Genomic DNA, 27,872 nt, shown 5'->3' with positions numbered 1-27,872 from the left:
CTGCAGTTCCCACGCTGTTCATGAGGAAGACAGTGCTCAGCCTCTGGTGTTTCCATGTTCAAAACCCGCGGCCGAGAGTAGCCTTCCTTACCGGCAATGCTGGAGACTCACACATGTGACAGGCGAGCAGCTCTAGCATTACCCATTAAGAGCTCGTTTTGTTGTGTTAAGGGAGGGAGGCAGGAAGCGTTTTCCTTTCTGAGGCAGAGGGAAGGAAGCCATTCACAAGATACAATTGTAGATCCAAAATTGTGAACCATAGTGTGCAATTCACCTCAGGGTTCTGAGTGACATCACAGAGATCTCAAGATCCACGCTCATTGCCTATCAGAGGTTATTCTTTGCCCATCAGTGGAACATTATTCAGTCTTTCACAGTTACCCAGCTACAGTTCTACATATTGCGGAAGGGCAAGGATCTTGGCACTGATAGCAATGCAGTGACTTGGCAGGTCTGGGCATTAATGGCAAAACTCTGGACACTGATGGTGAACTTGCACCAAGAACAAAGGATAGTATTTTAAAGAAACTGCACTGTGAGGAATGGAGTGGAGAGTGTCCAGTGTCTAGAAATCAAATTCACATCTGCTGAGCTCTCACTTGGCCCTGTACAGTGATGTGTATACAATCCTGCCTTTCTTAAAGACCCTGATGACTAAACATGGACCAAACTCAAAGGATTGTCCTCGCCTAGAGGTGGCGAGGGGTGCAGGTATAACCAGTTAAAAATGCAAAGGCTACATCCCATTCACCTCATAAGAAGGTGTACACAGTCCAAAATGCCACAAGTGGGCTGAACGGAGCATAATTCATATCACTACATTTAAAAAAAACAGGGGTATGCAACCCGTGTTCTTCCAGATGTTTTGGCATACAACTCCTATTAGCCTTAGCCAGCATAGTGAATGGATAGGGACCATGGGAGTTCTCAAAAACTCAGGAAGGCTGCAGGTTGCAGACCACTGTCATAATATAAAGGCTTGCACTAACTCACTCACTCAACAAAAGCACGTTACGCCTCTAGCCACTCTGCCGCTCCATTCGTCCTAGTGCAGTTCATGCATTTTTAGGTCAATGGTGGGAGGTCTGCAGGCCTACATTGTTCAGTCATCTTAATAATTAAGGTTTATGTTCAGCAGAAGAGCTAGTAAAGCTAAACATGACCTTTACATATGTAAATAGATCTGCCCTCTCAGTCTTTCCATAAGGTCCTTTACTCAAAGTGCTGGGCAGAGAGAGTGGTCTTCTCTCACTCCACCAGGCACAATAAGGTAGGATGCAAAATGAGCCACTTGGCCTGGCATGAGGTCAGGAAAAAAACGGGAGACGTACTCCAGATTGGGGATCCAGTAGAAGAGAACTCTTAGGATGAGCACCTCCTCATTGAGTCCATTCACATGGGTAGAAAGCTGAGGTATAAATATCTGTTCACGTTTGAATAAACGACTGCTGATGGATTGCTGAAATCCAAGAGTATTTTTACAATGGAGCCCGAGTTTGTCTGTTACAGATTTTCGATCTATGCTCATTGACGCGCACAGAGATGGATCTCGTTGTCATCCCTTTGTATAACCTATTGCAAGGGCAGAGAATTGAGTAGTTCAAAGATTTTTTTATTTTTTTTATTTTTTATTTCTTTATGGTTACAAAAACCTTTTACAAAAGAAGAAAGAGAATTGCAATTCAATTAACAATTTTCAAAACTAAAAAAATAACATTAAATGAATAGATAAAATTAGTAAATCTATTACGAGTATGGAGGTAGCCATGCCGCCTTTAGCGGCATGGCTACCCCATACCGGGTACCAGGTCCGGGTCCCGCCAAAGGGGACTTACCGGGCCATTCCGACCTTGGAGGGCCCGGTAAATCCTTTTTGCGGGACCCGGACCCGGTACATCCCCATTCCGATTTGAGCCCCCATAGGGCTCAATGGAAATGGGGAGGATGCTAACAATGGGCCCGTTAATGACAGGCCCGTTGTTAGCATCCTGGTCTGCTAGCGGGTGCCGCTAAGGATGCCTGGTCAGACCAGGCTTTCCAGAGCGGGACCCGCTGCAGACCTCGTAATAGGGCAGCCCAGAATGAACGGTGCCGGTCCTTTACTGGCACCGTTCATTCTGCGGCCGCCAGGGTCCTAATGAGGCCCTCTGTCTAAGTACCCATGAGTGTAAGGCACTGGCAGAAAATGATTTACAAATTCCAAAATCCTCGTGTGAATAACTCCCAAGTCTTTTTGTGAATTTACAGTCACTTACTGGTGAGTGGGTTAGTACTTTTTCTATGAGTAATTAAGTCCAATTTCCTCAGAGGAAAAGGATGCAAATCAGCACCCACTTGTGCAGGCTCCAAGGGCAGCAGTTTAGCCAGAAGGTCTAATCTACTCCCCACTGCTCATTGACAAGAGATTGCCTTTGCGTGGGCTCAGTACATAGAAGCATTTTATATAAACAAGATGACCAACAATGTAAGACTCTTTAAATCATGGCTCGGCTTGTTCCACGGGCTAGTAAAATCCAGTCAAGTTATCTGGATAACCACCATAATGATATAGCGAATATATTTAGATCTCATGAATTTAAGTGAAGAGTATGTGTCTGCTTGCTGGTCATTCTAAAAACATTAGTGTCTCAACATGGATAGCCCTATTTAATACATGCCTTGATATATTGAACTTCTATGTTCGCTTTGGTTATATGTGATCTTACTGACCACCATTACAGAGTGGTACATGTCATCGTGGACAACATATAGAAAAACACCAAATATTTTTTTGTTTATTGCCCCTCCAAACCCCAATTTTATAACTCTTTAAACACCACCCCAACCCCATCCTGACCCATTTTAACCCCTTTACCCCACTACCCTTTATTTATTTAATGAATGGTCGCAGTGATTTCCGGTGTTATGGTCCACTATGAAATGTACCACTCAGTTATATTTTAGATATTTTGACTGGATACCGTTCGCTTTTGGTCCTTTACTATCTGTGAATTATTTACACAATTCATCTTTGTCCATGAATAATGCTTGGACAAGAGTCATTTGGAGCTGTTACCTCTTACAGTGCGAATAGACGTCAAATGAAGCCCAAACATTAAACTTAATTAATTTCAGGTACCATCCTTTCATACTGCACTGTGCTGCTTAATTTGTTTGCAGTTCTTCTTGGCAAACAAAACCTTGTCAAATATTGAGCCATGCCTGAGTGGTTCTGGTTCAAATGATTGGTAGTCAATGTGTAGATTCTTGCTGGTTAACCAGTAACAAAAATTGCTGCACTACTGGCAAAGAAAGTGCTCTGTTTGTATACAGTGCACAAGGATGCCACACACTCGAACGATGATTAGGCATCTCATCTGTCCTGTGATGCCTGTTTTTCCCCTTCAGAAAAACTGTTGCATTTTAGCTTCCATGAAAAAGAAAATGGTTGCCTTGTTTATGGCTTTTGCTTTTGGGGGATTTCCAGGGTGCTCACTCAACTGCCTGAAGAGCAGGGCTGGCACAGTGGGCAGAAATGATAGCCGGGCTCCCCTTTGCACAAAACAGAAGTACGTGGTCACAAAAACAGTGCTGTCGCTTATTGACAGTAAAAATCAAGCACCAAAATGAGTTTTTACATTGAATTGAATGGAGTGGCTCAGTGGATTATTTTCCCGTGTGCTCAAACGTGCTGCATCTCTTGCCTGACATTTGCCCTTTTGAGTTTTTGAATATGCCCTTGTAATCAGTTTACAGTATCCTTTGGGATTTTTTCTGAGCTAATGGGATACTGCTTCGACAACTGGAAAATTGAATGCCTGCAGGATCGATAGCTTGTGTTAGGTCGTTCCATTTTCATCGAATCAACTGATAGGGTTTTGGTAGAAGAAATCCATCTTCCACTAGGTGGAACGACCTACACATGAATCAAGTTTTATTTTATTTTTAAACTCTTGGATGATTCGCCAAACATGTGTTCCGACTATGTGCCAGAAAGCAACCGCGCACAGAGAAGGCTTTGCACCCGACCTTGTTTCCCGATGCACACCGAACACCTTCTTTGGCAGCGAATAGCTTGCACATTGCAGATAATTAAGCGACATTATGTATCATTATTAACTGTGTGCCATCCGTAACTTTAAGGTCTACTTGCATATATTGGCGCAGCAAGCATTGTCATGTTTTCTTACAGTGTCATTAGTGCATTATGGGTAAAGCCAAAAAGAGTGTTCTTACATGGAGATACTGGCATATACTGACGCGCCAGCATGGACATGTTTGCTTACAGTGACATTACTGACATTATTAGGCACAGCCAGCATGATGCCTTCTTGCACTGGCATGTATTGTGGGCACAGGCATCATGGAAATGCTCCCGTGTTCTGTTGGTGACCTGAATCTGTTACATTCTTTCATTCTTTATCCTACAAACAGGTTGTACATTTTATGGCTTTTTACCCAATTTTTCTCAAAATATGTGCTGTAAAAATTCAACATTTTAACACATTATTTAAAAAAAAATTCTCAGGGGGAAGAAGCCCCACTCCCACCCCTCAAACTGCCCCTGGTTGCATAGGGCTCAGACCCTAAACTCGCTCACGTATTGAATGGAAATATTTAAGCCCCCCCCATGAAAAGAATTCACCAGCTGCCACTGCTCTCTACCAACACCCACACCACTTCCACTCTACCTTCATCCCCACCCCACGCCATATCGGGTGCTGGTTGGGGTTTGTTAGGGCTACTTTTGACGAGTTTGTCATGTTTTTGTCCCCAACCAACTACCACCGACCAACTACCACCGACCACCCGCCCCAACCCTCCCTATCCCCAGCAACTCCCCCACTCCGCCCCACTCCATCCCCTCTCCCCAGCCCTACTCACACACCCACCCTACCCTTACACTCTCCATCCCCACCCAACCAACCCCTTCTCACCCTATCCCCACCCTCTCTACAAACACCCCACTCCATCTCTACACCCACCAAACCTACCACCATCCTCTCCCCAACCTCCCTAGCCCCACCCACCCACCCTACCTTCACCCACCCACCCTACCTGAAAATTCTCTAACCCCACCAGACCCCCACCCACTCTACCCCCACTCAGCCCCTACCCCCACTCTCTGTACCCCCAACTGCCACCCACCCTACCCCTACCCACACTACCCCCACTCACCCTCCCTACCCCACTTGCCCAAGCTCAACTCGCTCGACTCCTACCCACGTACTGTAGCTCCACCCTCTCCACCCCCAGCCACCCATCCTACCGCACCCACCATACCCACACCCTCTTTACCACCACCCAACCTACCCCCACCCTCTCTACCTAAACCCACCCAGCCCCCACCCTCTCGACCCTCACCTGCCCACCCTACCATCTCAATCGCTGCCCACCATGGCCCATCATCTCCACACTCCCATCCTACCCCACCATCTCTACCCCCACGCACCCACCATACACACACCCTCTCTACCTCCACCCTCTCTACCGTCATGCACCCATCCTACAGCCACCCTCCATACACTCAGCCACCCACACTACACCTGCGCTCTCCACAACCACCCGCCCTATCACCATGTTCTCTACCACCATCCATCCTACCCCCCACTCTCTACTCCCACCCATCCAAACTCCAAGCTCTTTATCCCCACCCAACCTCCCCCACTCTACCCCTTACCACCCACCCCCAATCGCTCTAGCGCTACCCACTCACCCCACACCCACACTCTCCCATCCTCTCAACTCCCATCAACCCACCATACCCCCACACTCTCTACCTCCACCCACCTAAACCCCACGCTCTTTACTCCCACCACCCACCCCACCCCCACTCTCTCTAGTCCCACCTACCCACCCTACCCCTCTCATTCTTCCTCTCACACTATAGCTTTATTTCTTACCCTCTCACTCTCAACCTTTCTTGCTCATATTTCCTGTTATGTACGCCTGAAGGATGCAGGTGGACAGAAAGGGTGGGGAAGTGCACCAGCTGATGCCAACCTTGAAGCATGTGTGTAGGAAGTCACAATAGCTGTGGGGGAAATGTGTGAGCAGAAAATGAACACGGGCAAATTCAATTTTTCAACCCTCTGTGGGCAGTATTACCTAAACTTTGCACAGGCGCAAGTGCAATTAGCAATAGGGCAAAAATTGTCAGGTGTAAAAACCCTAATCTTTCAATGCATTTTTGCAACAAGCAAAGGAATAGGGAAAATGTTTCCTTGGTGCAAAATGCATTGAAAGAATGTTTTTGCACTTGGCCAATTTTTGTCCTATTGCTATTTGCACTTGCATCAGTGTACAGTTTCTGTAATGTGGTACTCTATGTTTACTGTAAACCAAGCCAGGATTGTACATTCAGGCATGAGAACTTTCCTTGGAAATCCCTACCACATTTCCGCCATGTACATGCGTAAATTAAGCATATGTTGCACATGTTTTAATCAGTACTATGTCTGGGTATCATTTGAGTTCCCACAGGATGTCATTTTGTTTCACCTATTATTCAGATTGCTGTTGTCTTGTGCATAGTTAGTTATACATTGCAAATGCTAGTGAATACATCCAGTGCCTCTTACGAGTTGTAACTCGTCCTTATATTCTGCATGTTGACATGATGTGTGACATGTGCCGGGCTCTCGAGGCAGGATTTATCAGCCTTTGGAAATCCTGGGGAGATTACGAGATAAGGTGATTACAGCTTTTTGCAGCACATTAACTCCTAACACACACAAATATTGTATGCTGACGAATCCAGCACAAACACCGCCCACACATAACCCCCTACTTCTGTAATTCATCAAAGATGCCATTAAACCGTGCACTTTGAGTAATGAAGCAAAGTTCAGAGGCTGTTAAGCATGCCATGCATATGCATCAGAAAAGGAGATTACATCCAAAACCAGGACACAAACAGATATTAATATTAAGGACTAACGTGTGGACCGTGATGGACAGACTAGTGTTCTACTACTGTACACCAGTTTTCTCCACTTTAGAAAGCATGGCTCGGTACAATACATTGACAAGAAATATCACAGGCTGTTTTTTAAAAAGCGATACACAGCCCACACCCTACTCCTCCAGGAGCTTTGTAGAACTCTGTGGAAATTATTACAGACAGGGGCACACACGTGCTTTTACTGGTGGGTTGAATGTACTTTACAATCCTTCTATGATAGGCCGGACTGTCGAAGGGGAAGTCCAGCAGGGTTTTTGCCCTGGAACCCTATTTTTTTTAAACTAAAGAAAATCATTTTGAGGTTTTCTCATTAACTTCCTTGCACTAATGTCAGCTATAATATCCATGTTCCCTTTAATTAAACATGTAATAATTTCTGAGAAATAAAAGGGTGTTACATTGCTTAAAGAAGGTTACAGAGGGGCCAAAGGTAAACATAAAGAAATGATATTGACATGAACCACAAGCCTACAATTTACCAAGTAGATGTATGCAAGTTCAAGATCTGCTCTTATCCATTCTCAGAAAGCAGAAAGGGTGTGGTTATGGCAAGGGGGGGGGGTGCAGTCAGCAATTTTAAATTACTGAGAAAAGGTTAGGGGCAGATTAAGTGACAGCAAACCCTGTCTGCGCAGTGTGCAAGCCTCTGAGCGTTTGGCCTGTACATAGACCCTTTCTCAAGGGCCAGGTGATGGTAGGAGAAGGTGGGGCCAGTTTCCAGGATTGGTTATTGGAACAGTGGGTGATACAGAGGAACACCGAAATAGCAACACATTCTCCTGCAAGCACTGTGTGTCAGGTTTTTATAATGGAGTAGAGGTGTGTTCAGTATCACATGGCTGCTTCTCAACAACACATTCACTTTCTAGTACTGACTGCTTCCATTCCACCTTTTGGTTGCAACACAAGGACTCTGGATGTGCTGTCTCTACAGAGAACAAGGCTGCACTGTAATGGATCCATCCAACCCCATTACCGACTCCTGTGAAGATTGCTGTATTCCCTATGGATGGAACACAAGAGCTAAGTATATGCTGTTTGCCAAAGATCACAAGGCTACACTGCATCAAATTCCTTCACCACCATGTACCGATTCCTTTTCTCCTCACCGGAAACATGAACTCACAATATATTGCTTGACCCTGATCGCAAGGTTGTACTGTAATGAACCCTACCACTCAGTGCTAACTGCTTTTCTTTCCTTCCAAAGAGCTCACAATATCCTCCTTACTGCATGTCAAAGAGGATACCCCTTTTTGTCTCTCTAGCATTTTCTTTCAATGTCCTCCTAATGTAATACAATAGCTGTGTGTCTATGGTGTTTGCCTAATACAACAAGGCTAACTGCAATAAGTCAATCCATGTCCAAGCGCTGATAGCTTCCCTTTTCCTTCCCATGACTGCAACACCACTGTATATATGAGTTACCCAAGATTACAAGGCACTCGTGGCTACAATTAAGAACAACCCACCCTCTCTTGCACTATCATATTGTAACGCCTGTCATACTATGCTTTAACGTCAATACTAAATGGCAATTTATATTGTAAACATCAGTTGTGAAATCAGAATAATGTTCTTCTGTTAAGTTCAACTAATAATATAATTGTTTACATTTCCAGGAGGATTCATAAATCAAGATTTCATTATTTTGAAGTTTAGCCTAACCAGTTCCATGTTAACACTGTGTTATGCAGTTTCATAGCTAGAGTATCAAAAGTAATGTATCATCAGTTGAAACATGTTTGTATGTAGAGAAGTGGTGATGAAACTGGAGTGCTACCTACTTTGAAGGAAATGTTTTGGTTTGGTGATTTTATTTCTGTTCCAAGTATGGGTATAAATATATAGATAATAAAGATGTGTCACTTGTTTTAATTCCTATCTTTCTTTGTTTGCTCATTAAAATCTAGAGAACTAGCAAGAGGCTGCACTTCATTTTAAAATTCCAATAACTTGGATGGCTATGAATCATGCCCTGGAGGCTTAATCTGGCCCGCATGCTATATGTTGGAGCACCACTGTTTCACACCATCTTGCAAAAACAATCCGTTAGCGACAAACACAATATTCTCCAATAACATAATTCAGAAATGAATTCACTACAGTGGATCGTTGCATTGCATGTCAGACAGCTAAAAATGCACGCCATGTTACTGTTTTATACAATAATGCAGTTACTTGTTCACTATAATGTATCATGAAATACTGCAGCTGAATGCTGTCACGCACGAAAACACACACACTCAATAGAAATATTATCACAGAGCTGACACACAGTAGTTAGTAGAAGTGACTTTGTCGGTCATGTGCTGTAATTCCCAGATGGCACTCGTGAAATTGTTGCTTTATTTAGGATATAGTGAAACAATGAAAGACACTCCCTGCAACACAGAAGAGCTACATGCTATAAATTGGGAGTCGCGTTATTGTATTTTTCAATTACACCGTCATGCAGTGCAAAAGTAGAATAAACATCAATGCATCAAGCAGCATAGAATAAAGCAATGTCCGGCAATTGTCTCCCCAACTCTCACAGTTGCACTAGCTTCTACAAAAAAGGCCAACACTATAAAAGAGCTTCCACCACGATGCCATCTTTATGCATCACAAAGCAGCTGATTGGCACCAAAGCCTCACAATCTCCTGCTGCAATGGCTCTGGCAGAGAGCAGAGGCTCTTTAGCAATACCTAAAAAAGCCAGAAACAGATGCACCGATCAGATTCATTCTACATTGCTCAAATTTAACATTTGATTACAGCATTTCTTCCAACTCTGTTCCCATCCCTCCAATGAAGTCGAAACCCCAATGCAAAGGCTGATAGTGAGAAGCGTTTGATTAAAAAGCTTTTCAAAACCAGCTTTTTGAAGGTAACTGCACTGTTTAAGACTTTTACACAAAGCATCACATGCGCATTTTGGGTACTTTAGTCTCCATTGTTAAAGCATTTTATGTATGCCTCTTTTTATAAACTCACCATGAAGTTGTAGGCACAGTATTCACGTTTAATAAGCAATTTAAAAATTAGTCTTTTTTCACAGACCTTTCCAATCAGTGCTTTAAAACAATGTTAACAAATGAATACAAGTGTTATAATTCCAGGTATTAAAGAAACAAATGTAAATGAACTCACCCAGTAAAACCTGAAATAAGCTACTCCTAAAAAGCCCCATAACTTTTTCCATCGCCATTTTTAGTTGTTGTTCCTCTGGCCTTTGCAATCGAGTGCAGCATTTTTGCAGCAACAATAATGCTCGTTCAGTATCTGCAAGTGCAAGCAGTTTTTAAGTCAAATTCCGAATTACGCAAATCATTTATAATCAAACTATAATGCATCATTAAATTGGTGGCTATAAATAGCAATACAAACATTTTTCTATTTGGTAGCAACTTTTGGTATGATCACCTGCCCGATTTAGGGCAGTTTTGCGAGTTGGATAGATATATACGTTTGTAAGCATGACATAAAACCTTGATCTGTGATATTGAGGTACTGACTCTGATCGGACCTTAGAATACAGAAAGGGGGTACACATGTTCACTTTTTAATTATGTAGGTCATATTTTGATTTCGTATGAACTATTTGTCTAGAAGGCAGGGCAGTAGAGGGGAAATGGAATGAGCATCCTGAGGTAAGGAGACACGTACAAGGAGACATGTTTGAAACAGGTCAGTTTCATCAAAGGAAATAATGCCTCTTAGCCCTGCTTCTCAGATGATGGTTCCCTAGTCTCAAATGAAAATAACAAACTAGTGCTCGTCAGGATGTCTACCAATACCAAAATCTGTCCTCTGTTGTCATGTGGTAGGACCCATTCTGCCCTGCAGGGGGTAAGATAGCGCAGGAGATGCCACTTCATGTCAGCATTCCCATCATTCCCCTGAACCTAAAAGCAAGTAAGCATAACTGGCCTAGGCCTGAACAGATGCTGTTGATAAGAGTGTAATGCCCAGAAGCTTGATTAAAGGTGCTTAGAACTATGTGCAAATAGGTGCTTTGAATAAGCTGAAAATATTAAAACGCGTTAAATGCTGAAAGGTAACTACCCTGGTTGAGTCTGCTACACATTTACACATAAGTGACATAACCTCCCAGTGGGGTATGTGTCTTTAATAAAATATTCTTAATTTATGAATGTAGCTGTGCACAGTGGTATAATGTGGGGAGGAGCAGGTGGAGGCTTTCCCACTAGTTCCCACCCCCGCAGGAGACCAGCTATAAATGGGACCCAATATATTGTCCCTGTACTGCATCAAATGTATGAGAGACGCAATGCACTCAGACATCCTATATAAAATGAACCCTCGCACTGAGCAAGGGGAAGGACATCGCCTGGACGGATGTCAGCCCGCACCAATGGGCATAATGGAACGTTAAGTGAAATCTGACGAGCATGAAGTGATGTCCTAAAGAAGATAGATGAAGCTATATGGAAACGATATGAAAAACCTAAGAAGTGATGATGCAACTGAAGCACTAAGGGAAACATGTACCCAAAGATAAAGTAATCGTGAAATACCAAGAAGAGGACGTTACTTACTGACCAATAACTGGAAATACGCAGTAACACAAGGTAGAAAAGACATATCGAAACTTGCTAAAGAGGTATATATAACGTGGCAAGGACGGCCATGGTAGGAAAATGGACGATCAGCTTGTGTCAAATTCAGCCAAGCTACCTCAGAAACATTACTTTACCAACTACCCTTGTGTCAGTATCCAGAGTGCATCCCTTTCCTTTGTCCATCCTCTGTGTTTCTTTACAGTGTGGGTTGTAATTGTAGTGTGCTAGAACTGTCTGTTGTAGTAATAATAAAGTAGATATTTGTATACAACCTTAACTGGACAGTCCCTTTTATCATTGGGCAATAATTGTATTTTCGCTGTGTTGCAACTAACCAACGATCCACGACCTGGCAGAGATAAGCCTGCCGTTCCGTCCATGTTACCAAAATTGGACAAGGAGGTCTTATAATTTACTTGTATTCCAACCTGTTCGGATCCCTTCTGGTGTACTAGAGGTGTGGGGTTGATTGATGGTTTAGAAACCGATATTCATCCCTGGACTACTGTTTCCCCGGAAGTTGATTCGTCACATTGATGGCAAGCGGTCAGATCATTTGAAGCCTTGCTTTCAGCTTCGTCATCTAACGATAAAAGTACTATTCCAGGCAGCATTTAGTCACTGCTAGGTAATTGTAATAGTAATGGAGACTATAAAAGGCATGACCAAGGATGTCCTGTGCGTCTTATGTCAAGAGAGGGGACTTGCCCACAACACTAAGGTTAATAAACCTGAGTTGCTGACCAGCCTCCAAGCTTGGGTAGAAGCAAGGGCGGTTGGGGAGACAACCACAGGGGACTGGCTAAGCCCCATGTACCCGAACCGACAAAACCTTCCGGAGGGGGTAAATGACAAGGATGACTGTATGAGCAGTGAGGACAGGGGTTAGTGCGACATCCCGCAGGTCCCAGGCCTCAACACAGTCTCTAAGTGGCATGTCCATTGTTCCAGCTGTTAATGAGCTAGCGGCTAGAAAGCTCCTGTTCAAGGAGAGGAGACTGGTGCTAGAGGAACAGAAACAGTGGGTCAAGGTCACCATTGAGCTGTGCAAGCTGGCACTTGAAGAGCAGAAAGTGGCTCAAACCAGAGTGCCCGGGATAAATCCCAACGGCACATACCAAAAGACTTAGTATAGGCTTATGAAGTGGGGAACAAGAGTCTTGACTGGTTTGAAGTGCTCAAGCTGGCATTCCAGCTGCAGGAGGTTGATGAGGTACTGTGGGGTGCAGCCCTGATGAGTCGCTTACCGACTTCAGGGACTGATGCAATTCTTCAGTTAACTCCTGAGGAAAGGCCCGTTTATGAGAGCATGAAGGTAGCCCTCCTCAGGAAGTTCTGTAAATCCCCAGAACAGTATCTCAGGAGCTTCGTAGAGCTCAGAAAGAAAAGTGGGCATACATTTTAAACATTCACACACTTGTCGTTGAAATATCTGAGTGGGTGGGTGACTGCTAACAAAGTTGACACATTTAAAGGGATGTATAATTTCATTGCGTGTGAGCATGTGTTGAAAAATTGTGAGGTTGACCTACACCAGCATCTAGTGGACAAGACTATCACAGACCCCAAGGAGCTTTCAAAGGCTGCCGACAGGTTTGAGAGTACTCGAGTCCAGAATAAGGCTCAGGTGAGCACACCCAAACCGGAAGAGAAATCGGCAGACAAAAAACTAAACAAGGATTGGAAGGACAAAGGTCCAACCCAATCTTATTGAAATTCAGGTCCCCAAAAGAGCAAAGGGAAACCCCCACACTCTAGTTCAGCCGTGCACACAGAAGAAAAGGAGCGTGGACACCACTAACACTGGGACACCTGCGTTCTCACCACCCAAAGTTTGTTTTGTGTGGAAGGAGATGGGCCATAGGAAAGTGGATCCTGCTTGCAAGGGCTTACCCAAGCAAGCCATAGTGAATGTTGGCTACATGCTGGACTCATGGAGGAGGCCATCATTAGTGTGGGCCTCTTAGAGGAAGATTTCCTAATAGGCTAGGAAGTGGCCGAATGTGGATTGGTTACACTGAGTGGGAACAGTACCGGATCTCCAGAAGAGGCCCCAATTCTCAATAATACTCAACTTTATCTAGAGCACGTGTACATCAATGGACATAAAACTCCTGCGGTCTGAGACACCGTGGCTAGCGTCACCTCTGTCACCCAGCAGTGGGTACAGCCAGGCCAGTATATTGATGGGCCTGAGTTGTGCGTAAGTGGATTTGATGGTACGAGTAACTGCCCCTTGGAGATAGTAGAGTTCAGCTAGCAGGGTGTAACGACCCAGTGCCGTGTAGCAGTGAAAGACTCCATCCCTGTCCCATGTCTGTTTGGGTAATGATCTTCCTGGTCATGAAATAGTTGCAGCGGCTAGACGATCGAGGGCCAAAGAAAATGCCAGATTGAACGCTCTGAAAGCCTTAGGGCCTGGAGTGCTTCCAGAGGCCTTGTTGGAAGGACCGGCTTGGCCGGTAGCCCCTAGTCCAGATACACAGACTACTGAGTCGCCTACTCCTGTGGGATAGGGGCTAGTAGCCACGGAGGACCCTACTTTGGTAGCAGGGGACCCTGTGACTTCGGAGTTGCTTTGCACAGCGCAGGAACCTGAGGCGGAGGGCCAGGTGGGTGCAGATCTGAAGGGTCTGCCGAAGCTGGATGAATTTGCATCAGCTGCGGGCCCAGATCCGACTGACTTCTACAAAGCACAAAAAGAGTGTCCCCCTCTGGTGGGTCTGCAGAAGCAGGCGGAGGAGCAGGCTCAGGGGGAGGCCCCTGTAATCTTCAAAGTGTACTGGGAGGATGGACTCCTGTGCAGTGAGCCAAAGGATTCTGAGGGCGAGGACACCAGAAGGTTGGTGGGTTCTGCCCGACTTGTCAAGCTTATTGCAAGTCAGGTGGTGCCACAAAGGCCTCCTTAATTCCACTACCCGTGGTTGGCCGGCCTTTTGAGAGAATAGGCATGGATATTGTGGACCTCAAACCAGCTCAGGGAACCGATATATCTTGGTGGTGGTGGACCATGCCACGAGATACCCTGAGGCTGTCCATCTGAGGAGCATCAAAGCCCCTGTGGTTGCGAAGGCTCTGATTGGGATATTCTCTCATGTTGGATTCCCCAAGGAAGTCATTTCTAACAGGGGATAAAACTTCATATCAGCATATATGAAGGCTATGTGGGAAGAGTGTGGAGTCACTTACCGGTTCTCTACCTCCTTTCATCCACAAACCAATGGGCTTGTTGAGCGGTTCAACAAGACCCTGAAAGGCATGATAGGTGGCTTGGAAGAGCACCTGAGGAGAAAATGTGATATTGTCCTGCTATGCCTTCTGTTCGTCTACAGGGAGATGCCATAGACTGGAGTAGGGTTTAGCCCCTTTGAGCTTCTGTTTGGACACCCTGTATGAGGTCCCCTCAGTCTAGTGAAGGAGGGATGGGAAAGCAAACCCTCATCCCCATCATGAGATGTGGTGGGCTGTGCACTCAGCCTTTGGTCTAGAATGGCAAAGTACTTGGAACAGTCGATAAAGAATCTAAAGGCCAGTCAGGAGCTGATGAAGCACTGGCATGACCAACAGGCCACATTGACAGTCTATTCTCCAGGCCAGTGGGTGTGGATTATGGAGTCTGTCAAGCCCAGTGCCCTTCAGGACAAGTGGACCTGGCCTTGCTGTGTGCTGGAAAAGGTCAGTGAGGTGAATTATCTCATTGACGTGAAAGGACCTAAACAGATGTGCAGGGTCTTTCACATCAACCAGCTAGAATCCCATTATAGCTGGGATGACTTGGTCATGGCATTAGTGACTGACGGAGAGACTGAGGAGACCAATCCCCTCCCATACCTCCTGCACACTGAAGCCACATATGGTGTCAACCTTGCAACGGGCCTGTCAGAACAGCAACTGACAGACTGTCACCGTTTACTGGGACAGTTGGCTGGTTTGTTTTCGCTAACTCCCGGTCGCACAGATTGGTGGACCCCTGATCTGGACACTGGAGACAGTAATCCAGTGAAGAGTAGAATTCACCGGTTGTCTGATAAGGTCAGGGACACCATCAAGGAGGAAGTTTCCAAGATGTCCCTAGGAGTGATAGAGCCATCACACAGCCCCATGGCTAGCCCTGTGCTACTGGTACCTAATTAGACCAGTAGTGGGAAGACTGAAGTTTGCATTTGTGTGGACTACAGGGGGCTCAATTCTGTGATGAAGACAGATGCTCACCCCATTCCTCGGGCAGATGAGCTGCCAAGCACATGAGTACTTTTCACCTCACAGCAGGGTATTGGCAGGTAGGCTTGACAGATGGAGCAAGGAGGCTGGCATTCTCAACCTCGGAAGCACATAATCAGTTCAATCTGATGCCCTTTGGATTGAAGAATGCCTCTGCCACTTTCCAGAGGATGGTTAACCAGGTTTTGTCCGGAATGAAAACCTATCTAGATGACATTGCTGTGTTCAGCCACACCTGGGAGGATCATCTATTCCACCTGAAACAAGTGCTTCAGGCACTGCAGAATGCAGGCCTGACTATCAAGGCCACGAAGGGCCAGATAGCGCAGGGTACAGTGACTTACCTAGGTGGAGGTATGAAACAATCTCTTGAAGCGAAGGTACAGGCTGTGGAGAATTGGGACATCCCCACCACACAGACGCAAGTGAGAGCCTTTCTGGGTCTCACTGGTACTACCGGTCATTCTTCTGGGGGTATGGGACCATTGCCATGCCCCTGAATTATGTAACATCCAAAAAGATGCCAAAGAAGGTAGCTTGGACCCCCACCTGTCAAACCTCCTTTCTCAATTTAAAGGATGGATTGTACGGGGCCCCAATTCTGAAAGTGCCAGACTATGGTCAGGAATTCATTATCCAGACAGACACCTGTGATTTTGGGATTGGAGCAGTGTTAGCGCAGCTGAACTCTGAAGGGGTTGACCAACCTGTCGCCTACATTAGCAGGTGTCTGACAAAAAGGGAAAGGTACTGGGCTGTCATAGAAAAAGAGGCGTATGCAGTCATGTAGGACGAAAAGAAGCTGAAACCCTACATCTTAGGGTCTCACTTTGCGATCCAGACGGACCACAGACCTCTGTGATGCTTAATGGACATGCAAGGGGAGAACCCAAAGCTTTTGCGGTGGGCCATATTCCATCAGGGATTAGATATGGATATCAAGCACAAGCCAGGTTCCCAGCATGGAAATGCAGATGGTCTCAGCCGGTACTTTCGCCTTGATGACGAACTAGACCTTCAGTAGGGTAGGGCTTCACATGTTGAGGCTGGGGGGCATTTGAGGAATTTGACCATCCGCACGGGAACATTGTGCTTGCCAGGGCTTTTTTTGTTTGTTTTAATAAGAATGAACGATGGGGCCATTCCCTCGCACATTTTACACGCTCACCGCACAGCAGAAAAATAGTCATGTACTCTGGGAGGACACAGCTCTGCCCTCCCCTTTCATGTGGAGCTGACACCTGACAGCCGTGGGTACATCAAAAGCCTTTGGCCATGGGCAGCCTGATTAGAATTTCAAGGCCTCATGGATTTGCATCTCCATTGTGAAACCTTGCTGGTGGCGGCGAATACTGAAGAATGTTAATTAGTAGGCCTTATGGAAGGTCTGGCTGCAGGGAGTGACAATGGAGACCAAACGTCAGACGCATCTTTGTAATGCAATGTGTCAACGTGGTACTAACACCCCTCATTGGTATGAAAGTGTCTGGAACCACTCCTTTCAGAGCAGGGAAGTATTTGAAATGTAGCAGACGAAAGTCTGCCTGCAACCCACTACTTCAAAGGAGGCCCATGTTGTGATCAGGTGCTGCATAGGGCTCAGTTAATTAGGGAGAAACTTTGATGTACAGCAGACAGGAAGATGCGTGGGACTTAGAAGTATATGTTGTCATCCTTCCCCTGTCTGTTACCAAGTGCCCTGGTTCTGACCTGAAGCATCACTGAAGATTGTTGGTGAGGACCCAGGATTGGTTCATTAAGGTGGGCTTAGCCTACACCGATCGCTGGGGCCCATTTGGCTTTAAAAGAGGGCTGAGCCCCTCACTGATCAGATCATCTGAAGACTTCATAAAGAGTAAGAAGAAGGACTCATTGGACCCGAATTGAAGGTACAGTCTACCTTACATCTTCCGCCAGTGAAGGAAGTCCAGGAGATCCAAGAGGGAAGCAAGATCCCTCCCCTAAACATCTCCCAGGGAACAGAGGTGGATACCAGACTCAGCTGACCCGTCCAGCAGCTCCAGAACCGTCCGCCTTGAAAGGACACAAGCCCTGGGAAGAAGCTAAGAGGAGTGCCACACAAGCATAATCCATCTTCCATCTTTTTAAGGACACATTTTGAGACAGTCGAGTCCTCAAACCGCATCCGGCTGCACTGCTGACTATTGTCATGCTACAGTTTCCATAGCTGTCCAAGACGCCTCAACCAGTATTCGAGATCCGCCAACCAGCACAGAGACAACAGTTCTTGGCCCTGAGCTGCCGCACCGGACAGCCTGAAGACATCCGTCCAGCCTCACTTGCCGAACTGCCTGCTGCCTGGTACCCGCAGCTGTCTTCCGCCACTTAGTCACCCTAAGTTTCCTAGGGTCATCCATACGTGGACCCCTTGCTCACTGTGCTCAGAGAGGCCCAAAAAGACTGAAACATGTGTATGGGGTTGCTGTTGGTACTCTTGTTCAGAAGAGAATTGCCATAGCATTTCGGTGCTAGACTGCCCATGTGGGTGGGACAAAGACTGATATGCAAATGGATATTTCTCTTCTGTGAAAGGTACAGTGAGCTTAAGTGTGGCTGCGGACTCTCGAGTGGGTACCTTCCTAAAGAACAGGTCATTTAGCCGTGTTCGTTCTTGCAGAGGGGCACCGATTAACTATTATTTTACATTGTGGTTCTGCCCCTGGGTCTTCTCCAATGGCCCCGAGAGACAGTTAGGACCCTTTGCCCCTTTGCTGCTGGAACCAAATAATCTTGAACTATAAGACTGATTACTTTATCAACTACCCTCCTGTCAGTATCCAGAGTGCATCCCTTTCCTTTGTGAAACTGTATGTCCTATGTGTTCCTTTACAGTGTGGGTTGTAATTGTAGTGTGCTAGAACTGTTTGTTATAGTAATAATTAAATCGATATTTTTATACAACTTTGACTGGACAGTCCCTTTTATCATTGGGTAATAATTGTATTTTCGCTGTGTTGCAAATAACAACTATCCACGACCTTGCCGAGATAAACCTGCCGTTCCGTCCATGTTACCAAAATTGGACAAGGAGGTCTTATCATTTACTTGTATTCCAAGCTGTTCGGATCCCTTTTGGTGTACTAGAGGTGTGGGGTTGATTGATGGTTTAGAAACTGATATTCATCCCTATACCACTGGTGCACCGGAAGTTGATTCGTCACAGGAATGCCAACCTATCAGTGGGTCTAGTGGACAACCTAACATGCAATGTTGCATAGTCCAGCCCGCTGCTATTACGTCCGCTATAATCAGTACTGTATGCATTTCCTCTTCGCTTCTCCTTTGCCCCTCTTCTCCCCTGTTGATCTACTTCTCTCGCGGCACCGTGCACCTGGCCGGCCTCGGGCCCTGCTACCTGCTCACCCTGCCTCTCTCCTGCACTGCCTCCGGGCCACCCCTGGGATCTGTATCTGTGACCATACAGTCCCCCGCTCTTCTTCTGCACTTATCAGATATACCCTATCTGACTAATCATGCCCTTGCCACTTGCTGGCTGCACTACCTTTTTCACTGCATTTATTTATTTATTTATTTATTTATTTATTTATTTATTTATTTATTTCACTTATTCTTTTTTCTTTTCCCTCCTTTGTTCCACACTTTCCTCTTCTGCCCATTCCACGCGCTTTCCCCCTTCTTTTCCATGCACTTGTACATTATTAATGTCACTGGGCCTAGTAACATCGCTATTTTTGTTCTAACCTGTTCCCCTCCCTTTGCTTGGTCGTGCTCTAAAACACTTGTGTATGAGCGCGATATAAATAAAATATTAATATCAGTATCAATTTAGAGGTAGTTCAAGATGTGCCCTACAGATAAGGGGTAGCCAATGAAGCACTAATCCTTATATGTTCTATAAGTAGATATGTTCCCCTAACCTATCCCACCCCTCGATAGGTTTTATTATTTGCCACGTAGGATGACATCCTAGATGACGTATAATTGGGTATAAAACCCCTGTTTAATCAGGTTTGTGTGTGAGTGTGCATGCATCAGTCCTATGTATTTCAGGTCTCCCTACTTTATTAAATGAGAATAAAGTAGTATTTTGCCATATTCCTTGAGTCTGCAGGGTTATTTGGTTTGTCATCTTTATTGGTCATTACATCTAGCACAAACGGGTAGACTGTGCAACTAGGAAAAACTCATTTTTTTTCTATTCCTTCCAAAAATGATTTTACAGTAATTCTCAAGAGAAGCTATTTAACGTGGCCTTGTCCTTTATTCACGAAAGAAACAAGTTGTCAGTGATAGCAGAATGACAACACTTAATCATCAACAGCATCTTTCTAGGCACACGATAAGTGCATGGCCTTATGCTCACGTAAGGCATTTTGACGCATAGCTGTACACAGATAAACCAGTTACATTTGCATCAAACAGATATGCCATATAAAATTGGGAATTGTTTAACAAACCTGAAGTTGTTGACCAACTTGAATGGTTGGGGCATAACAATTACCTTGTGTTATGCAACATACCTTAGGGACAGGGTTTCTAAGTTCCAGCTTCATAGGATTGCATTGGGAATACCAGACTCAGAGGGATGCCCATCAAGTGACATCAAGTAGATCCCTGAGGGGTTTTCCATTAAAAAGGTCCATAAAAGGTATACAAGCCTTCTTTGGGTAGACTGGCAGGTTGACCAACAGAAAAGCTGGCATGCTGACTCTCCTGATGGCGTGTAGCTGAGCAAGCAGTCTGAAGATCCTGTCATACTTTTACAGGCCCCATCTATTGACAGGGAACGTCTTGCTTAATTTCAGAAGTAGACATTCAATACGTTTGTTTGCTGGGTATTACCTACTCTTAAATGGAAAATGTTCTAACATTTTATTCAGTTTCCACTATTGCTATTGTATTCCATTCTGCAATTGCACTCTAGCATGACATGCTTGAATTTGAATACTCTGGCATTTCAACCTTATATTTCATACTTGCATAATGGCTTGCATTATTGCATTTTTTATTAGTATATTTATGAAATAGAGTGCAGTACTTTCCATTGGTTATCATTGTTCACATCTTTGGATGTTTTGCAAAGAAATAATTATTCCTTAGCTATCATTGCATTTGCATTACAAGATTACATTTCTCTAGCATTGAAAGAAAGATCCATAGTTTTGGTATAGGTAACATTCAGCATGTTGCAGGTATCCTGGTGACTGAATTTGGTATTCATTGGTATTGATGGATTTTGGCATTTCAAAGAGAACTTGTGCCAGTAGGGGCATCATGAACAGAGCAGTTATTGGGCGTTGATGGTTTTGAAAGAGTTGTTCTTGTAGCACCTGCTCATGAGTGACTTAATAGAAATGTGAATTGTGAATTATATGATGTGAAGGGATGGATTTGTTACATTGTTGCATTAAAGGAGTGAGCAGTATATTTTGACAATAACATGTATTAATTTACATATTAATTAATCAGTGTGTTCATTTGACTCCATATTCAATTTGGAAAATGTTATGCCAATATGCTATGCCATTCATTCTGTTTGAATTCTGTTTTGCTCTGCTCATAACATGCGCAGTCTATGAAGTGACACTTTAAAGACTCTGTCATACACTGACAGTTCCCATTTAGGGTTCAATGTGCTTAAAAGGTGGGTGAAGGAGGAAGGCTTACTGTGAGTTTCATGAGGTAAACTATCAATCCACATACCCACATTTCTCTACATCACTTAATCATACATAACTTTGTTGCAGGCACAGAAAGGGGATGTGCACTTAGACGGGGTGGAGACGTCTACCCAGCTTCTAAGTCACAACCCCATGCTGCTTGTTGTATTTGTAGGGTGCTAGGTTGTTCCTGCTCCATCACAGGTGGGGAATTTCCCCATAAGGCCCAGTATTTCGTAGCTAGCTAGGTAATTCCAAGGGAATACGTGACACTCTCCAACTTAAACTAACATAGTGTCTGTCCCTACAACTAATACAAAAGAAAGAAAACATAGACTTAGTCTAGGAAAGCAAACTCCCCCTCAATTGGGAAATGGTGGCTGGTTTCTGGCCCCACCCAAATCTCTTAGTTCTCGCTCAGGCCGCTGGCCTGGCTGTACAGTTTCAACTGTCTTTTCGTGTTCTTTTCCTGGGGTTTCTTGATCTGGGTCTCCACCAAAACATGTTTCTCTTTCTATAGGAAATCTGCCTGGCTGTGCAGTGGAGTTCAGACTTTAGATCTGTCCGCTGTCTCTTTGTGTGTTCTTCCCATCTGGGAAAACTGGCTCTTTGGGCAATCAAGTCTGGTAAATGGCAATGGCCCTCATTACGACCCTGGCGGAGATCCATGGTGCTATTTGCACCATGGTCCATGGCGCTAAGCTGCCAACTCCGCCATGGTGGTTGGCGGACTTACCGCCCCATTCCGACCTTGGCGGGGCGGTAAGTCCCCAATCCCCATTTACCCTTCCCCATTCCCATTTCTGCCCCATAGGGTATAATGGGAGTGGGGAAGGCGTTAATTACGCCACCGTAAATTACGGTGGCGTAATTAACAACAAGGTCCCTTAGCGCCATGGATTTTAACGCCTGCTAAAAGCAGGCGTTAAAATCACCATGGCGCTAAGGGAACTCGTACTCAGGCGGAAAGGGGCGCCATGGTTTACGCCGGCGTAAACCCCTTTCCGCCAGGGTCGTAATGAGGGCCAATGTCTTTCACCCCGCCTATGGATATGTAGGATGTTGCTGCTTTTCAGCCATTCTCCTGTCCCAGCTCAACTGGTATTGTTGGTATTCATATCCCTTTGTGGGATATCACTGATCTTCACTTGACTTGGCTACTGGTCTTTGCAGCCCTTCTTGCTTGTCTGATTCCTTACCCCTTCGTAGGGTATCTATTCTCAGCCTGGGGTGGCCTATTCAGGTTTTCTGACTATCTTGCAGTTTCGTTTTTCTCACATTTTTGTGGGGTATCTCGGTTCCCAGAGTGGCATGGGCTATTTGACTTTTCAACCTTTCCTGCATTATTGGTTCTTTCGCTGATTCATTGGTTCCTGGTTCTCACTCCAGTGTGAGCTGTGTGGATTCTCCACCTTTCTTGCATTGTCCGTTCTCTTACCCCTTCATAGGGTATCTCGGTTCTCAGCCCAGCGTGGGCTATGTTGCTTCTCAGCCTTTCCTACATTATTGGTTCTCCCAGCCCTTTGTGGGGTTTCATGTGGCCTTACTGCACTGCTATCCCGTCCTCTCCATAGGGTATTATGTGTCAGTTCCTCCCATACTCATCTGACAGGACTTCTGCATCGGGGATCGAAGACGCCGGTATGCCGCTTCTGAAGGGTGGCCTCATTCACTCTTCTCCTGGGCAGCTCTGAGGCTCTGAGGACTCCCCACTTTCCTGGAGGTTGCACTCTTAGGTGGGCTTCTCTGTTCCCCCACCCACCACACCACATCCTCTGAGGAAGACATTACCTCTTATGCATTTCTATGCACCCTTGCTTCTCTCGCTCTCTGGCTGGTTCTCTCTCTCTCTATGTTGGTTTCACAGAACCATTTTATTCCTCCCTGAAATGAGATGGCATCATCCATTGGTTCTGTGCTTCATGTAAGGCAGCAACAATAACGAGTCAAAAACCAAACCATCAATTTTTAAATGGCAATGTACATTAATGCCCTGCTCAATTGCCATATAGCAAACAAATCATTGGGATTCTGTGTTACAGGGAGGTGGAATAAAATCCTTGCTTGGGGATTCCTTGCCCCTAGGCAGGGGATCACCCCCAGTGGGATCCTGCTTGCTCTGCCCCTAGGGAGTATTTAGCTTAGCCGGCTCACCTCCCTAGTCCTAAATGGAGTGACTCCATCTTGGAGAGAAGGGGCAAATTCCCTGGATTTATCACAATCCCTAAGGTTATGACAAAATAATATGCAATTGACAAAGTTGTTAAATGTAAAATGTGGCCCTTATTCACCTCTCATACACTGCCTTGGTAAATGATACACTATACTTGTGCAACTGTGCAGGATGGCTGTTGGTGTCCTAGTATACCTCACCACACGCTGCTGTGCATGGACAACTGATAAAATGTGGAGCCACATCAACTGCCACACAGGTGGATGTGGGCATGATTGCCTCCCCTTCAAAGTGCCACTCACATTCCCACTGTATATATACCCTGCCAAATCCAACACAGAACAGAAAAACAACAGATCATAGTCGCACCATATGCCAGCACTGCCACCATAGAATATGCTTTCAGAATGCTAGTGCACTATATCGGCCTACATTGCCAATGTTAAAACACATTTTCCTGCCCAAAGTAAAACATGAGGCCTGTCAACACAACAGGCCAGTGCCCCTAGTGACATGTATTAACTATGTCTGCCCATATTAGCCATTCTTACTATGGAATGTGGTCTGAGCCGCAGACCAGGCCTTCTTGCTAAATGCACTGTACGATGAAACACATTCATATTTAGTAAAATGCAGGCTGTGAGATTTGCTTTTTCATGTTGCAAAGAAATCCAGTAGAGTTTTTTGTAATAATCGGGGCTGCTCCCCAACGGCCTTCAGCTGGGTACACCATACTCTGCTTATGTAAACATTGTAGTCAATTGTTATGTTGACTCTCTCTGGGACGGAGGCTAATGTACTTGCAAAATACAAAACATAGATAATGGCAACGCTGAACTACAAAAGGCAGGCCTTCTTGCTGCTTGGGCCCACACCATCCACTGTGCCTAAACCAAGCTCGATTTGCTCACATCAAAGTTCGAAACTGCCTGGGTCTGACATTGTCGACCCACCAAAGAACCAAGTACTGTTGAGCACTAACTGCACCCTTGGTCGACTTGGACTCTAGAGACTAGTTAAGTCACTACTGCACCTTCTTTCATCCAAATACATATCCTTTTTTAGTGATTGGTAATTTGCCTATCACCCGTGTGCTCAGAGTGATACGTTTTCCAGTTTGTTGCATTTTCTATTTCTTTCAACAGGGGTTGGTTTTCTACAGTGTTTTCTAGATAGTTATATTGCAGATGGTTTGTTGATTAAAGTATATATATATTTATAGAACCTTGATTGGACATTCCCTTTATTTGGGACTGTAGTACTGTGTTGTTAGGGTCCCTACTGGATCACAGTCACACCCCTCTTAAGAGCAAAGCCTTCCCTCAGCCCATGTTACCACAAAAAGGCAAAGGAGGCATATCTCTTAACTGTGCCTGTTTCCCCTTTATGATTGTGTTTGCTCTTGGTTTGTAAAAGTGTGAAGGCTGAGTGGACATTTCCCCCTACTCGTCCTTGTGCGACCTGCAGAGTAGAATCCAATTTGTCGCAGGCATAGATACATGTGGGCATTGTTGGCAATGAAGTGTGGGGTACTTTAAGGCCTAAGGCAGACCCCACTACAACGAAACTTCATCTAGCAGTTACAAAGAAATCATTGCTGCACTGTGTTTGCTGAGCACATATTCCCAGGCATCACAAAACTGCAGTTTAGCAGCTACAGATATAATGGCTGCACTTTGTTTTCTTCATGTCAATCCAAAGAAAAGAAATTAAATGAAGAGTGGCTCTGCACTGCAATTGTTCTCCTTTCATTTTAAAACATCCCAAAGCTGTGCCCTTCATGGAAACCCACCCTGGCACTTGTGGGGCAAGCATTATCAACACTTCAAACAAAAATGGGCCGGCATTGCCTCATTCCCCCGAATGACAAAAAGTTATGTGCTGCTTTGAAAAATGACATGCATTCCAGATGACATCGCCCTGGTGACTTTTTCCTTTTAAAACAGCACACAATTTGTTTTATGCAATCTAGCCCTGCCTGTGTCTTGCATCGCAAATTTCTTCAAAAAAGCTCTCTCTCTCACTTGCTATGTGTCAGTTTGAATGAACTCATTTGCCATGCATATTCCTGTATAGAAGAAATTGACCAGAGCTATGCAAAGCTTGTTAGAAACTTAATGCCAAAGAAAATGTGTGCTACAGAACCGCATTGGGAATCTCAACATGAACTGAAATAAATACATGTGTGAAATCTGCTTTTGCAAAATAAGAAAACTGCTCTTTGAAAGTTAAAAGGGCAAAAATACTGTAGCTCGCAAAGGAACACAATTGTACATTATAGGTAGAATAGCTGCAAAAATGTGTATATTGTGCTCTGTTTTATTTTTCCCCCCGAAGACAAATCATCCTTGCTAGGCCCAGGAATTGCTGTCAAACCAGTTTAGCAAGAAAGGCAACTTCTCCACAAACTCTGAAAGGGCCAAGGTGTGAGAATGTGCGACCTCATCAGACTGACTGGCATTTCTGCAGCAAATCGACAATGGGCAGCCCAGGCACTGAAGTGGGAATTCCTGTTGACTCCTCTCCTCTCATCAGCTTCAACTGCCTAGGATCAAAGGAGTAGTCATGACAAGCTCTGTGCCAGTGGGCCAGAGAAAGACATTTGGCTTGGGGGTTGGAAAGACTGCCCACTTTTGGGAACAAAGCAGCCCACTGGATTCAAAAGACTTTTAATATTAAGACATTTCTTTCCGTAGTCTGAAAATGCATTAATGTGAAATTTTAACAGCTTAAATGTAATTTTTGAGCCATTAAAATAAGATGATGTGGAGCCTCCTAGCATGTGGGGGACACAAACGCCAGTAAAGTGACATTTCTGGAAAAACCATAAATGGTACAGTCATGAAACCTGTTGAAAATATGCCCAACCTTGATAGGCTTCTGTGAATCCATTTGTAGAGGAAATATGTGCCATAGAAATTGCGAAAGATTGCCAGAGGGACTAAACAGCATCGTACAAACTTTGGGTTTGGAATAGTATGCTTCATGTGAAATATGGTACTTGCCTATCTACTTTTTATAAGGGTGACATTTATAAATATGACGGTTTTGTGTCATAACTGATTTGGCAAAAGTAACTGCGGGATGACCATGCACATCATAAAGCACACACCATAAAACTGATGTCACTTACCTAGGTCCAATCTGCTTACAGGGAGGCGGTGACATCCTCAGCTGACCTATCCAATTTTAGAGGTATGTCCAGCTTAGTTCTGCCCATAGTAAAAAATCCTCTGATGTCACCCTGCCTATAAGAGGAGGAAGCTCAGAGAGAGTGAGGACTTTTCACATTTCCACCTTCAAGATTCAACATCCAGAGATCCAGACATTCAGAATCCACTTTGCAAGACTCCAGTGACAGAACAGGGATAGCTGAACCAGATCCAGCCCCTCCTATCCAGGCAGAACCACCATTCAGAACTAAACCCTACAAAAATCACAATAATTCAGGGAGAAAGGGGGAAAGGCTGCTGAGCCCTCTTTGGGATTATCCAGCGCAGACCTGCTTTTCCCCACTACCTGCTTTGCCCAGCTGATGCACCCACTCTCCACAGAGACAAGACCCCGGTTGCCTCGCTTTGTCCCTAAAGGAAAGCTGCCGCTGTGCAGTGACCAGATCCTTGTCCCACTGTCCAAGACCCAGCTGGCTGTCCAAACTGCCCAATTCAAGTGCTTCTTGTAAGTATCACCCCTCCCCAATATCAAAACGCTGCATACACCATTCAGTTACCTTGCCATTTGTTCTACCTTAGAATAAACCCTAGAAGAAATCCTACAAGTATTCTAGTAACTTCTTAACTTGTCAGAATCCTTTGTGTATCCTGTCCTTAGAAAAATTTAAATTAGTCTTCCTGTGTTAGCGCCATTCTTTCCAATCATTTCAGTCCATTGTATAAGTCCTTAGTACTATTTTGAATAATGTAATTAATTCCCACATAGAGCTGAGTGCAGTGTGTCTAGGTTAACCTTGCAAGTAACCTTCTCGCCTACTGTGTCTTTCTTTAACAAAATAAAGTTGCAGTAGTACAAATCACTTTGCTAACAAAACTGAGTTTGCCCATGTAACTGATTTCATCATAAAATTCGATTTCCCTTTATTTTTAAAAATCCTACATGGTCACACATCTATAGTCACCCTTTCACTTTAGTATCATACCTGTTCTGTGCCTTTGTATCTTAGCATTGAAACCGATTTCCGATTTTAACTGGTTACCTCATTTCTGAAGTTGTTAGCCTGTTTTAAAAAGTCAAGAAATTGCAATTCTTCCACGTGTGATTTTGCTGCACTGTTTTTTCCTCCCAAAATTGCTTTCTAAACTATATGC

The 27,872-nt window shown here is 44.7% G+C and overlaps 1 long non-coding RNA gene across 1 annotated transcript in view; it reads right to left on the bottom strand.

Annotated features, from left to right (window-relative positions):
• Window positions 1-9,295: 9,295 nt before the first annotated feature.
• LOC138528850 (uncharacterized) overlaps window positions 9,296-27,872 on the bottom strand; it is a 92,297-nt gene continuing 73,720 nt past the window's right edge. Inside the window, exons 2-3 of the long non-coding RNA XR_011284266.1 lie at window positions 10,079-10,210; window positions 9,296-9,634 (exon numbers count right to left, since the gene is read on the bottom strand). This is a non-coding gene — a long non-coding RNA (uncharacterized lncRNA). The remainder of the gene's footprint in view (window positions 9,635-10,078; window positions 10,211-27,872) is intronic.

Source organism: Ambystoma mexicanum, chromosome 7q, assembly GCF_040938575.1.
Source record: "Ambystoma mexicanum isolate Mex_15411 chromosome 7q, UKY_AmexF1_1, whole genome shotgun sequence".
Classification (NCBI taxonomy): Eukaryota; Metazoa; Chordata; class Amphibia; order Caudata; family Ambystomatidae; genus Ambystoma; species Ambystoma mexicanum.
The sequence above is the reverse complement of the archived record's forward strand: the minus strand, read 5'-3'. Positions and strand labels throughout refer to the sequence as shown.